General features: G+C 45.7%; 1 protein-coding gene across 1 annotated transcript in view; it reads left to right on the plus strand.

Moving 5' to 3' along the window:
* The first annotated feature begins 5,490 nt into the window (after positions 1 to 5,490).
* Positions 5,491 to 13,485, plus strand: part of LOC149435781 (ras-related protein Rab-40B) — a 131,898-nt gene continuing 123,903 nt past the window's right edge. Inside the window, exon 1 of the mRNA XM_089662454.1 lies at positions 5,491 to 5,622. The gene's annotated coding sequence lies outside the window, so the exon portion shown is untranslated. The remainder of the gene's footprint in view (positions 5,623 to 13,485) is intronic.

Below are 13,485 nucleotides of genomic sequence, written 5' to 3' on the forward strand. Positions count from 1 at the left end.
ATAGTTGTCACTATGCTCTTCCCTTCTATCAGTGTGCCCCTTGTTAGCACATGAGCACTGCAGCAGAACTGATTGGCTCCTTGTGCTGAGTCTCCATCCCCCAGTTTGGGGTATACTGTACAGGGATTGCAAGGGGATTATAGAAGCAGCACACTGATAAACTGATCTCCCTGTCACTCTGCTCTCTCTTTCTATCAGCATGCCCCTTGTTAGTACATGAGCACTGCAGACAGGGCCGGGACAAGGGGTGGGCATGAGGAGTGGATGCCCCGGGCGCTGTGGTATCATATGAAATGGGGGGCTCCTATAAGCTGACAGGAGTAGTGATAGCAGCATCACTACTCCTGTCAGCTTAATTGACCAGTGGAATCAGAAGATCAGAAGAGAGCCGGGAGGAGGTGCAGGCTTTGCTCTCTCTCTCTCCCCTCCAGCTTCTCCTCCTGCCACTGCAGCGCTCCTGCACTCAGACCTAGGGGCGGACTGACAACTCATGGGGCCCCTGGGCAATAGGGGATCATGGGGCCCCTGTGTCCTTGCCCAAACTCAAAAAAGCCTATGAAAAAGGTACCAGGGACATCTCATGGGGCCCCCTACTGACCCCGGGTCCTCGGGCAGTGCCCGAGTTTCCAAATGGTCAGTCCACCCCTGCTCAGACCTCACCCCATCCCCTCCCACCAAAGAGGAGATAGGGGCATAAAAACCCTGGGAGTCAAAGATTTGTGCTGGGAGGGGGGATTTCAGCGGGGGGGAGATGTATTGGGAGGAGGGAGAATTTTTGTTTGGGGAAAATTTTGGATTGCAAAGGGGAATATGTGCTTGGGGGGGTTAGCGTGCAGATTAGTGCTTGATCTTTTTTTTGGGGGGGGGGGTATTTTTGCAGGCATATAATGCTCACACATCTTGGGGAGGAGCACAAATTGGCATCTTCACCCTGAGTGCCAGATGACCTTGTCCCTGCTTCTGCATCCCATTCCCTCTTCTTTCCTAGGCTCTGGCAGTCTTCTGATGTCATCACGTCCAATGCAGAGTCCATAGGGCTGCATTGGATGTGAGGATGTTGAAGGAAAGTTCACTGAGCATATTGGAGTAGAGGAGAGTGCTGGCTGTCCAGGCAGATCAGGACTTTTTTGCACCCCTCTAGACATGAACAAACATTTAAGCGTTGCTTTGTGGGGCCAACTTCACCACAAGGGGGATTTTTTTTATCACTTTTTGCTGAGATGGGCTTTAAAAAAAAAAAAAAAAAAGCTCTGGCTGCAACATACACATTCAATCTGGAGCTGAGCCTTGCAGCATCTCTTCTGCACCACCAGATGTCCTCAGTCTTCCAGGTTGAATGAACGCCCTGCGCTGCTGTGCATTTGTGATCGCATTCCCAATGCATGGCAACCAAAAAAATAATAATTCCCTATGAATGCAGATCGTACTAGTGTGTTGTGTTGCTTTACATTTGCCCAATGCTGAAAAAGTACAGAATGCATTTTTTTTTCAGTACAGAGAAATGCAACGCATTCAAATGCACACATAAATGCAACACGCTGCAAAGCAAATCAAGACAGACAAAGCAAAAAAAACAACAAACTCAATGCATGGAAACCGCATGCCAATGCATTGCAACACGTACATGCGTTGTGGTGTGAATGACCCCTTAAAGTGTTCCTAAACCTTTGACCCTGCATTCACTATATCCGCTCTCTCTAGACCCTGCATTCACTATATCCGCTCTCCCCGGACCCCGCATTCACTATATCCGCTCTCCCCGGACCCTGCATTCACTATATCCGCTCTCTCTAGAGCCTGCATTCATTATATCCGCTCTCTCTAGACCCTGCATTCACTATATCCGCTCTCCCCGGACCCCGCATTCACTATATCCGCTCTCTCTAGACCCTGCATTCACTATATCTGCTCTCCCCGGACCCTGCATTCACTATATCCGCTCTCCCCGGACCCTGCATTCACTATATCCGCTCTCTCTAGACCCTGCATTCACTATATCCGCTCTCTCTAGACCCTGCATTCACTATATTCGCTCTCCCCGGACCCCGCATTCACTATATCCGCTCTCCCGGGACCCCGCATTCACTATATCCGCTCTCCCCGGACCCTGCATTCACTATATCTGGTCTCCCCGGACCCCGCATTCCCTATATCTGCTCTCCCCGGACCCTGCATTCACTATATCCGCTCTCCCCGGACCCTGCATTCACTATATCCGCTCTCCCCGGACCCCGCATTCACTATATCCGCTCTCCCCGGACCCCGCATTCACTATATCCGGTCTCCCCGGACCCCGCATTCACTGTATCCGCTCTGCCCGGATCCTGCATTCACTGTATCCGCTCTCCCCGGACCCCGCATTCACTATATCCGGTCTCCCCGGACCCCGCATTCACTATATCCACTCTCCCCGGAACCCGCATTCCCTATATCCGCTCTCCCTGGACCCTGCATTCACTATATCCACTCTCCCCGGACCCTGCATTCACTATATCTGGTCCCCCAGGACCCTGCAATCACTATATCTGATCTCCCAGGACCCTGCAATCACTATATCTGATCTCCCCGGACCCCGCATTCACTATATCTGGTCTCCCCGAACCCTGCATTCACTATATCTGGTCTCCCAGGACCCCGCATTCACTATATCTGCTCTCCCCGGACCCTGCATTCACTATATCTGGTCTCCCCGGACCCCGCATTCACTATATCCGCTCTCCCCCAGACCCTGCATTCACTATATCCGCTCTCCCCGGACCCGGCATTCACTATATCTGCTCTCCCTGGACCCTGCACTCACTATATCTGGTCCCCCCAGACCCCGCATTCACTATATCCCCTCTCCCCAGACCCTGCATTCACTATATCTGGTCTCCCCGGACCCTGCATTCACTATATCCGGTCTCCCCGGACCCTGCATTCACTATATCCGGTCTCCCCGGACCCTGCATTCACTATATCTGCTCTCCCCGGACCCCGCATTCACTATATCCGGTCTCCCCGGACCCTGCATTCACTATATCTGGTCTCCCCGGACCCTGTATTCACTATATCCGGTCTCCCCGGACCCTGCATTCACTATATCCGCTCTCCCCGGACCCCGCATTCACTATATCTGGTCTCCCCAGACCCTGCATTCACTATATCCGCTCTCCCCTGACCCCGCATTCACTATATCCGCTCTCCCCGGACCCCGCATTCACTATATCTGGTCTCCCCAGACCCTGCATTCACTATATCCGCTCTCCCCAGACCCCGCATTCACTATATCAATATATTTTGCCAAAATGTATTTAGCTACATGAAAAAAAAATCCCAATAAGTGTATATTGATTGGTTTGTGGTGAAAGTTATAGCGTCTACAAAACTATCGTATATACAGTATATATATATATATATATATACATATACAGGCGTACCTCGGATTACGAATTTAATTTGTTCTGCGGGACTTTTCGTATTGCAAAAAATTCGTACACCGAAACGCGGTTTCCCAAGGGAATGCATTGAAAACCAAAGCATCTGTTCCGGAGGACAGAAAAAAGTACAAAAAAAGTTTTATCAGTTCAAAACTCTTTATAAAGTGCACTTTAAAGGCTCTTTAAAATAAATACTGTACAGGGACACGATTACAAAAAAATTGTAAATGCATTGAAAACCAATTAATCCGTTCGTATTGCGAAAACAATTTGTAAACCGAGGCGTTATTGTCAATAGATTTTCATTCGTAAACCGAAAATTATGTGAACCGAGGAGTTCATAAACCGAGGTGCGCCTGAATATATATGGAAACTGATTAGTCCTCATGTACTGACGGCCAATCTCATTTCTTGAAGGCCTAAAATGCCAGGATAGTACAAATATCCCCCCCCCCCGAAATGATCCTTTTTCGGAAATTAGACAGTCTGAGGTATTTACTAAGAGGATCGGCAAGTTTTTTTGAAGTTGTACATTATTTTTCACAAATTTTTTGAAAATGAAGGAATTAAAAAAAAGTTTTTTTTCACAATTTTTATTTTTTTTAACATACTGTCACCAGCGCTGGACAGCGTCACCGTATGACTGGTGTGGCGGTACTCCAGGGACACTGACTGGTGACAGTATGTAAAAAAAATAAAATGAAAAAAAAACAGAAAAAAATTTAACACATTTTATTCCTTGTTTTATATTTATTATATATGTTTTTAGGTTTTTTTACATTCAAATCCTTTTTAACATTTTTTTCCCTTTTTTAAATCATATTTTTTTACTTTCATCAGAGTAGTACAATAAAACTGTATTACTCGGGAAAGGGGGGGGGGGGGTATCAGGGCTTTTTTTTTTTTTTACACTTTGATTGCTGAAACAATGACGTTCACTGTAACAGCAATGTTTTGAGCTGTCAGGAATGGGTTATGATCATAACGGCTATTGTGATCTGTGATTGGCCGACAGATATCACAAGATACAGGGTGCTGTGATTGGCACAGGGACCATGTGATAGCTGTGGATCAATCACATTTTGCTATGAGAAACAGCCTTTCTGAAGGAAATTCATTCATCGCAGGTTTGTTGACATTGTGATCATGTGATCCCCTGGCTGATCAACGCGACCGGCAACCGCAATCCGTGGCGTCCTGTGGATGAGCAACGATTACAGGGGCGGACTGACCATTTGGGAACTCTGGCACTGCCCGAGGGCCCGGGGTCAGTAGGGGACCCCATGAGATGCCCCTGGTACCTTTTCCATAGGCTTTTTTGAGTTTGGGCAAGGACACAGGGGCCCCATGATCCCCTATTGCCCAGGGGCCCCATGAGTTGTCAGTCCACCCCTGGCAATGAACTGCTTGTCTCAGGGAGCACGCCAGTGCGTAGGTGCCAAGCAAAAGTACGGGTACGTCGCTTTGCCTGTAGTTGCCATGGTCACCAACTGGATATTTTGCCAAAAAATAAATAATGGGTGATCTATTGCGATTATGTGCGATAAAATTAATTTTGGTGTATTTTTTTTTTCATTTTATAAAGCGTGCTGATATCATGTGACATAAATTTATTCTCCGGGGTGAAAAAAAAATATACCATTTGTAGGTGAAACATCCTGCCCAATGTGTGCGCAAAAAAAAAGCCAAAATGGCTTTAGCAGCTAAAGGGTTAAGGGACTATAGCATCAGCATGAGAGCCAGGAAGTCAGCTCAGCAAGGAACACCCTCCGTGGTGCTCCCCGGTGCACAGCTCCCCATCCCGCACACCGACAGCCCCCGGCTCAGCCGGTCCTTGTAATCTGATCTCTCTGCCCCCTCTGAGCGCAGCGCACGCGGCCAGCCTTCCTCGTGACTCCGCATGCGCGCCACAGGCTGAGCACGCGTTTGTAAACAAGAGACGCCCCGCCCAAGCTCCGCCCCACTCTGGCTCCTTGTACACCGCCCCCCTTTTCCTTACCTAGGGGAGAAAGGCGAGCGGGACGCGGCCCGCCCTCAAGGAGGTGACAGACGGGCGGCAGAGCCAACAGACGTTGTCCGATCCCATAGCAACTGTCAGCGGGGCGAATCAGCATCGCTCGAGGGCGGGGCGAGAGCTGTCAGGCTGAGCTGACTTCTCCACGTCTGGCAGATGAGGCTGTGCTGTCCAGAGGAGAGAGGAGAGGTGAGTGTGAGCCCCGGGGCTGCGCGACGGAGCCCGGCTGTGTGTGTGTGCGGGGGGGATCCTGGAGACAATGTCACCGATTTATATCCGAGGATACACACACTCTGCGCCTATGGTGTCACTGCCGCCATACATTCTACTGCCAGTATATATATATATATATATATATATATCCAGATCTATACATCGTACGGCCAGTATATATATATATATATCCAGATCTATACATTCTACTGCCAGTATATATATATATCCAGATCTATACATTCTACTGCCAGTATATATATATATCCAGATCTATACATTGTACTGCCAGTATATATATATCCAGATCTATACATTGTACTGCCAGTATATATATATCCAGATCTATACATTGTACTGCCAGTATATATATATCCAGATCTATACATCGTACTGCCAGTATATATATATATATATCCAGATCTATACATTGTACTGCCAGTATATATATATATATCCAGATCTATACATTGTACTGCCAGTATATATATATATATCCAGATCTATACATTGTACTGCCAGTATATATATATATCCAGATCTATACATTGTCCTGACAGTATATATATATATATATCCAGATCTATACATTGTACTGCCAGTATATATATATCCAGATCTATACATTGTACTGCCAGTATATATATATCCAGATCTATACATTGTACTGCCAGTATATATATATCCAGATCTATACATTGTACTGCCAGTATATATATATCCAGATCTATACATTGTACTGCCAGTATATATATATATATATATCCAGATCTATACATCGTACTGCCAGTATATATATATATCCAGATCTATACATCGTACTGCCAGTATATATCTATATCCAGATCTATGCATTGTACTGCCAGTATATATATATATATATATATATATATATCCAGATCTATACATTGTCCTGACAGTATATATATATATATCCAGATCTATACATCGTACTGACAGTATATATATATATATCCAGATCTATACATCGTACTGACAGTATATATATATATATCCAGATCTATACATTGTACTGCCAGTATATATATATCCAGATCTATACATTGTACTGCCAGTATATATATATATATATATATCCAGATCTATACATTGTACTGCCAGTATATATATATATATATATGCAGATCTACACATTGTACTGCCAGTATATATATATATATATATATATATATATATATCCAGATCTATACATTGTACTGATAGTATATATATATATATCCAGATCTATACATTGTACTGACAGTATATATATATATCCAGATCTATACATTGTACGGCCAGTATATATATATACAGATCTATACATTGTACGGCCAGTATATATATCCAGATCTATACATTGTACGGCCAGTATATATATATCCAGACCTATACATTGTACTGCCAGTATATATATATCCAGATCTATACATTGTACTGCCAGTATATATATATCCAGATCTATACATTGTACGGCCAGTATATATATATCCAGACCTATACATTGTACTGCCAGTATATATATATCCAGATCTATACATTGTACGGCCAGTATATATATATCCAGACCTATACATTGTACTGCCAGTATATATATATCCAGATCTATACATTGTACTGGCAGTATACTCTACAAATATATCCAGATCTATACATTGTACTGGCAGTATACTCTACATATATATACAGATCTATACGTTGTACTGGCAGTATACTCTACATGTATATATGCAGATCTATACATTGTACTGGCAGTATATATATATTCAGATCTATACATTGTACTGCCAGTATATATATATATCCAGATCTATACATTGTACTGCCAGTATATATATATTCAGATCTATACATTGTACTGCCAGTATATATATATCCAGATCTATACATTGTACTGGCAGTATACTCTACAAATATATACAGATCTATATATTGTACTGGCAGTATACTCTACATATATATACAGATCTATACATTGTTCTGGCAGTATACTCTACATATATATACAGATCTATACGTTGTACTGGCAGTATACTCTACATGTATATATGCAGATCTATACGTTGTACTGGCAGTATACTCTACATGTATATATGCAGATCTATACATTGTACTGGCAGTATACGCTACATATATGCAGATCTATACATTGTACTGCCAGTATATATATCCAGATCTATACATTGTACTGCCAGTATATATATCCAGATCTATACATTGTACTGCCAGTATACTCTACAAACATATACAGATCTATATGTTGTACTGGCAGTATACTCCACATCTATATACATATCTATACATTGTACTGGCAGTATACACTACATATATATATACAGATCTATACATTGTACTGCCAGTATACACTACATACAGTGATGGAAATAAGTATTTGCTCCCCGGCTGATTTTGAATGTTCGCCCCTCACAAAGAAATGATCAGTCTAAAAATCGAATGTTCGGTGTATTGTAACACTGAGAGACAGAATAGCAACAACAAATTCAGCAGAAATGCATGTCTAACAAATGATGACCAGAGGCGGACTGACAACTCATGGGGCCCCCAGGCAATAGGGGATCATGGGGCCCCTGTGTCCTTGCCCAAACTCAAAAAAGCCTATGAAAAATGTACCAGGGGCATCTCATGGGGCCCCCTACTGACCCCGGGCCCTCGGCCCGAGTTTCCAAATGGTCAGTCCGCCCCTGATAATGACTGATCTGCATGCTCATGAGGGAAATAAGTATTTGATTCCCTATCATTCAGCAGGATTTCTGGCTACCAGGTGTCTTTCATACAGGTAACAAGCTGAGATTAGAAGCAGTCTCTTAAAGGGAGTGCTGCTAATCTCATTTTGTTAACCAATATAAAAGACACCTGTCCACAGGAGCAATCAAACCATCAGATTCCAAACTCTCCACCATGGCAAAGACCAAAGAGCTGTCCAAGGATGTCAGGGACAAGATGGTAGACCTACACAAGGCTGGACTGGGCTACCAAACTATGGCCAAGCAGTTTGGTGAGAAGGTGACAACAGTTGGTGCAATCATTTGCAAATGGAAGAAACACAAAACAAGTGTCAGTCTCCCTAGGTCTGGTGCACCATGCAAGATCTCACCTCGTGGAGTGTCAATGATCATGAGAACAGTGAGGAATCATCCCAGAACTACACGTGAGGATCTTGTCAATGATCTCCAGGCAGCTGGGACCACAGTCACCAAGGAAACAATTGGTAACACACTACGCCGACAAGGACTGAAATCCTGTAGTACCCACAAGGTGCCTCTGCTCAAGAAAGCACATGTCCAGGCCAGTCTGAAGTCTGCCACTGAACATCTGAATGATGCAGAGGAGGACTGGTTGAAAGTGTTGTGGTCAGATGAGACCAAAATCCAGCTCTTTGGCATCAACTCAACTCGCCGTGTTTGGAGGAGGAGGAGGAATGCTGCCTATGACCCCAAGAACACCATCCCAACTGTGAAACATGGTGGAGGAAACATTCTGCTTTGGGGGAGTTTTCCGCTACGTGGACAGGACAACTTCACCGCATCAAAGGGATGATGAACGGGGCAATGTACCATCAAATCTTGGGTGAGAACCTTCTTCCCTCAGCCAGGGCATTGAAAATGGGTTGTGGATGGGTGTTCCAGCATGACAATGACCCAAAACACACGGCCAAGGCAACAAAAGAGTGGCTCAAGAAGAAGCACATTAAGGTCCTGGAGTGGCCTAGCCGGTCTCCAGACCTTAATCTGATTGAAAATCTGTGGTGGGAGCTGAAAGTTCGAGTTGCCAAACGTCGGCCACCAAACCTTAATGACTTGGAGAGGATCTGCCAAGAGGAGTGGGCCAAAATACCTCCTGAGATGTGTGCGAACCTGGGGGCCAACTACAGGAAACGTCTGACTTCTGTGATTGCCAACAAGGGATTGGCCACCAAGTACTAAGTCATGTTTTGTGAAGGGGATCAAATACTTATTTCCCTCATGAACATGCACATCAGTCATCATTTGTTAGATGCGTTTCTGCTGAATTTGTTGTTGCTATTCTGTCTCTCAGTGTTACAATACACCGAACATTCCATTGTTAGACCGATCATTTCATTGTGAGGGGCAAACATTCAAAATCAGCAGAGGAGCAAATACGCATTTCCTTCACTGTAGATATACAGATCTATACATTGTACTGGCAGTATACTATACATCATCACTCTACTGTCATGTATGTGTGTATATATATATATACTGATACATTGTACTGTCATAACAAGGATTATATATAATACACATATATACGCTGTACCTTTCTCTCCTCCCCCCCCCCTCTCTCTCCCCCCTCTCCCCCCCCCTCTCCCCCCCCCCCTCTCCCCCCTCTCTCCCCCCCCCCTCTCCCCCTCTCTCTCCCCCCCCTCTCTTCCCCCCTCTCTCTCTCCCTCCCTCTCTCCCCCCTCTCTCTCTCCCCCCCTCCCCCTCTCTCTCCCCCTCTCTCCCCCCTCTCTCTCTCCCCCCCTCCCCCTCTCTCTCCCCCTCTCTCTCCCCCCCTCTCTCCCCCCTCTCTCCCCCTCTCTCTCCCCCTCTCTCTCCCCCCTCTCTCCCCCCTCTCTCTCCCCCCTCTCTCTCCCCCTCTCCCCCTCTCTTTCTCCCCTCCCCCTCCCCCCCCCTCTCCCCCCTCTCTCTCTCCCCCCCTCTCTCTCTCTCCCTCTCCCCCCTCTCTCTCCCCCTCCCCCCCTCTCTCCCCCCCTCTCCCCCCCCCTCTCTCCCCCCCCCTCTCTCCCCCCCCTCTCTCCCCCCCCTCTCTCTCCCCCCCTCTCTCCCCCCCCTCTCTCTCCCCCCCCTCGCTCTCCCCCCCCTCTCTCTCCCCCCTCTCTCTCTCCCCCCCTCTCTCTCTCCCCCCCTCTCTCTCTCCCCCCCCTCTCTCTCTCCCCCCCTCTCTCTCTCCCCCCCTCTCTTCTCTCCCCTCTCTCTCTCCCCCCCTCTCTCTCCCCCCTCTCTCTCCCCCCCTCTCTCTCCCCCCCTCTCTCTCCCCCCCCCTCTCTCTCTCCCCCTCTCTCTCCCCCCCTCTCTCTCCCCCCCTCTCTCTCCCCCCCTCTCTCCCCCCCCCTCTCTCCCCCCCTCTCTCTCCCCCTCTCTCTCTCCCCCTCTCTCTCTCCCCTCTCTCTCTCCCCCCCTCTCTCTCCCCCCCTCTCTCTCTCCCCCCCTCTCTCTCTCCCCCCCTCTCTCTCCCCCCTCTCTCTCCCCTCCCCCCCTCTCTCTCTCCCCTCCCACTCCCCCCTCCCCCCTCTCTCTCTCTCCCCTCCCCCTTCTCCCCTCCCCCCTCTCTCTCTCTCCCCCTCTCTCCCCTCCCTCTCTCCCCTCTCTCCCCTCCCTCCTCCCTACTCTCTCCCCCCCTCTCCCCCCCTCCCTCCCCCCTCTCCCCTCTCTCCCTCCCCCCTCTCTCTCTCCCCCTCTCTCTCTCCCCCTCTCTCTCTCCCCCCCTCTCTCCCTCCCCCCCCTCTCTCCCTCTCTCCCCCTCTCTCCCTCCCCCCTCTCTCCCTCCCCCCTCTCTCCCTCCCCCTCTCTCCTCCCCCTCCCCCCCCACTCCTACCCCCTCCCCCCTCTCTCCCTCTCTCCCTCCCTCTTCTCCTCCCCCTCTCTCCTCCCCCTCTCTCCTCCCCCTCTCTCCTCCCCCCCCCTCTCTCATCATCCCCCACCCCCTTCCCCCCTCGACCCCCCCCTCTCTCATCATCCCCCCCCTCTCCCCCCTCTCCCCTCTCTCATACCCCTCCCCCCTCTCTCTCTCTACATTATTACTGTACTGTCATAGAGAGAGAGCTCTATACTGATACATTGTGTTGTTATAAATATTTTATATAATATACATATACACTGTAATATACACATTGCAATGTCATTCATATGTATATATATTGTACTGTTATTGTAGCATAGTTGTACTATTGTAATAAGTGTAATATAAATCCATACTGATATATTTCTTTACGTATACATTGATTGTACAGTAGTAAATCTATCTAAATATATGGTTTATATGCATTGTACTATCATTATAACTAAATATATAACATAAATCTATATAAATACTTAATACTGCCATATATAAATATATATATACACTGTACTGTCATTATTATATTATATATATATATATACATTGTACAGTCATATCTAAATATATGTAAATATACAAATCTATATAAAAAACTGAGTACTTCCATACATATAGTATACATATATACTGTCTGGCATTATTATAAATATAATATATATATATATATATATATATATATATATATATATATATACACACACTATACCAGTCATAAATATAATGATGACATTACAGTGTATATGTATATTATAAGTATAATATACATCTATACATTGCACTGTCATTATTAATATTGGTTGAACTAGATGGACTTTTTGTATTTGTTCAGCCAGACTAACTATGGAATATAACATGCATATATGTTTACAGGCATTATATCTAACTATATATATATATATATATATATATATGCATTGGACTATCATTGCAGTATATCTATATAATACTGAGCACTGCCCATACATGTAATACACAAGTATACCTATGCCCTGCAGCGTGATTATAAATATAATATACATCTCTACTGATACATTGTATGGATAATATTAGTGTACACTGTACTTCCATTAATCTTATATCCTATCATCTGCCTATTACAGAGTAAATGTATATCATTGTATACATTGTAATGTCTGACTGTAATAGAACTCTAGACATACACATTGTACTGTGATTGGCAGTGTATGTGTATATACAACACGTATGTATGTGTTCACACTGAATTGCCTCTTTAAAAAATATATATTATATACATATATGGAAACGAAATGCATCTGTTCTTTAAATATATGCCCACTGAGCTGTCACTAAATCTATACATACCCGTCCGTATAGGGACCGACTTGTAAGGCCCCATTCTCAACCGAGCGTTGTGTAGCTTGCAGATCCAAAATGCTCATCATCCAGAAACCCATGTATTTCAGTGGTGGGCCATTCACCATCCAGAATCCCATGTATTTCAGTGGTGGCCATTCACCATCCAGAATCCCATGTATTTCAGTGGTGGCCATTCACCATCCAGAATCCCATGTATTTCAATGGAGGTCATTCACCATCCAGAATCCCATGTATTTCAATGGTGGCCGTTCACCATCCAGAATCCCATGTATTTCAGGGGTGGCCGTTCACCATCCAGAATCCCATGTATTTCAATGGAGGTCATTCACCATCCAGAATCCCATGTATTTCAGGGGTGGCCGTTCACCATCCAGAATCCCATGTATTTCAGAGGTGGCCGTTCACCATCCAGAATCCCATGTATTTCAGAGGTGGCCGTTCACCATCCAGAATCCCATGTATTTCAGAGGTGGCCGTTCACCATCCAGAATCCCATGTATTTCAGAGGTGGCCGTTCACCATCCAGAATCCCATGTATTTCAGAGGTGGCCGTTCACTATTCAGAATCCCATGTATTTCAGTGGTGGCCGTTCACCATCCAGAATCCCATGTATTTCAGAGGTGGCCGTTCACCATCCAGAATCCCATGTATTTCAGAGGTGGCCGTTCACCATCCAGAATCCCATGTATTTCAGAGGTGGCCGTTCACCATCCAGAATCCCATGTATTTCAGAGGTGGCCGTTCACCATCCAGAATCCCATGTATTTCAGAAGTGGCCGTTCACCATCCAGAATCCCATGTATTTCAGAGGTGGCCGTTCACCATCCAGAATCCCATGTATATCAATGGTGGCCGTTCACCATCCAGAATTCCATGTATATCAATGGTGGCCGTTC

Source organism: Staurois parvus, unplaced genomic scaffold (genome assembly GCF_062004578.1).
Source record: "Staurois parvus isolate SC_StPar_1 unplaced genomic scaffold, SC_StPar_1.0 ptg001477l, whole genome shotgun sequence".
NCBI classification, from domain to species: Eukaryota; Metazoa; Chordata; class Amphibia; order Anura; family Ranidae; genus Staurois; species Staurois parvus.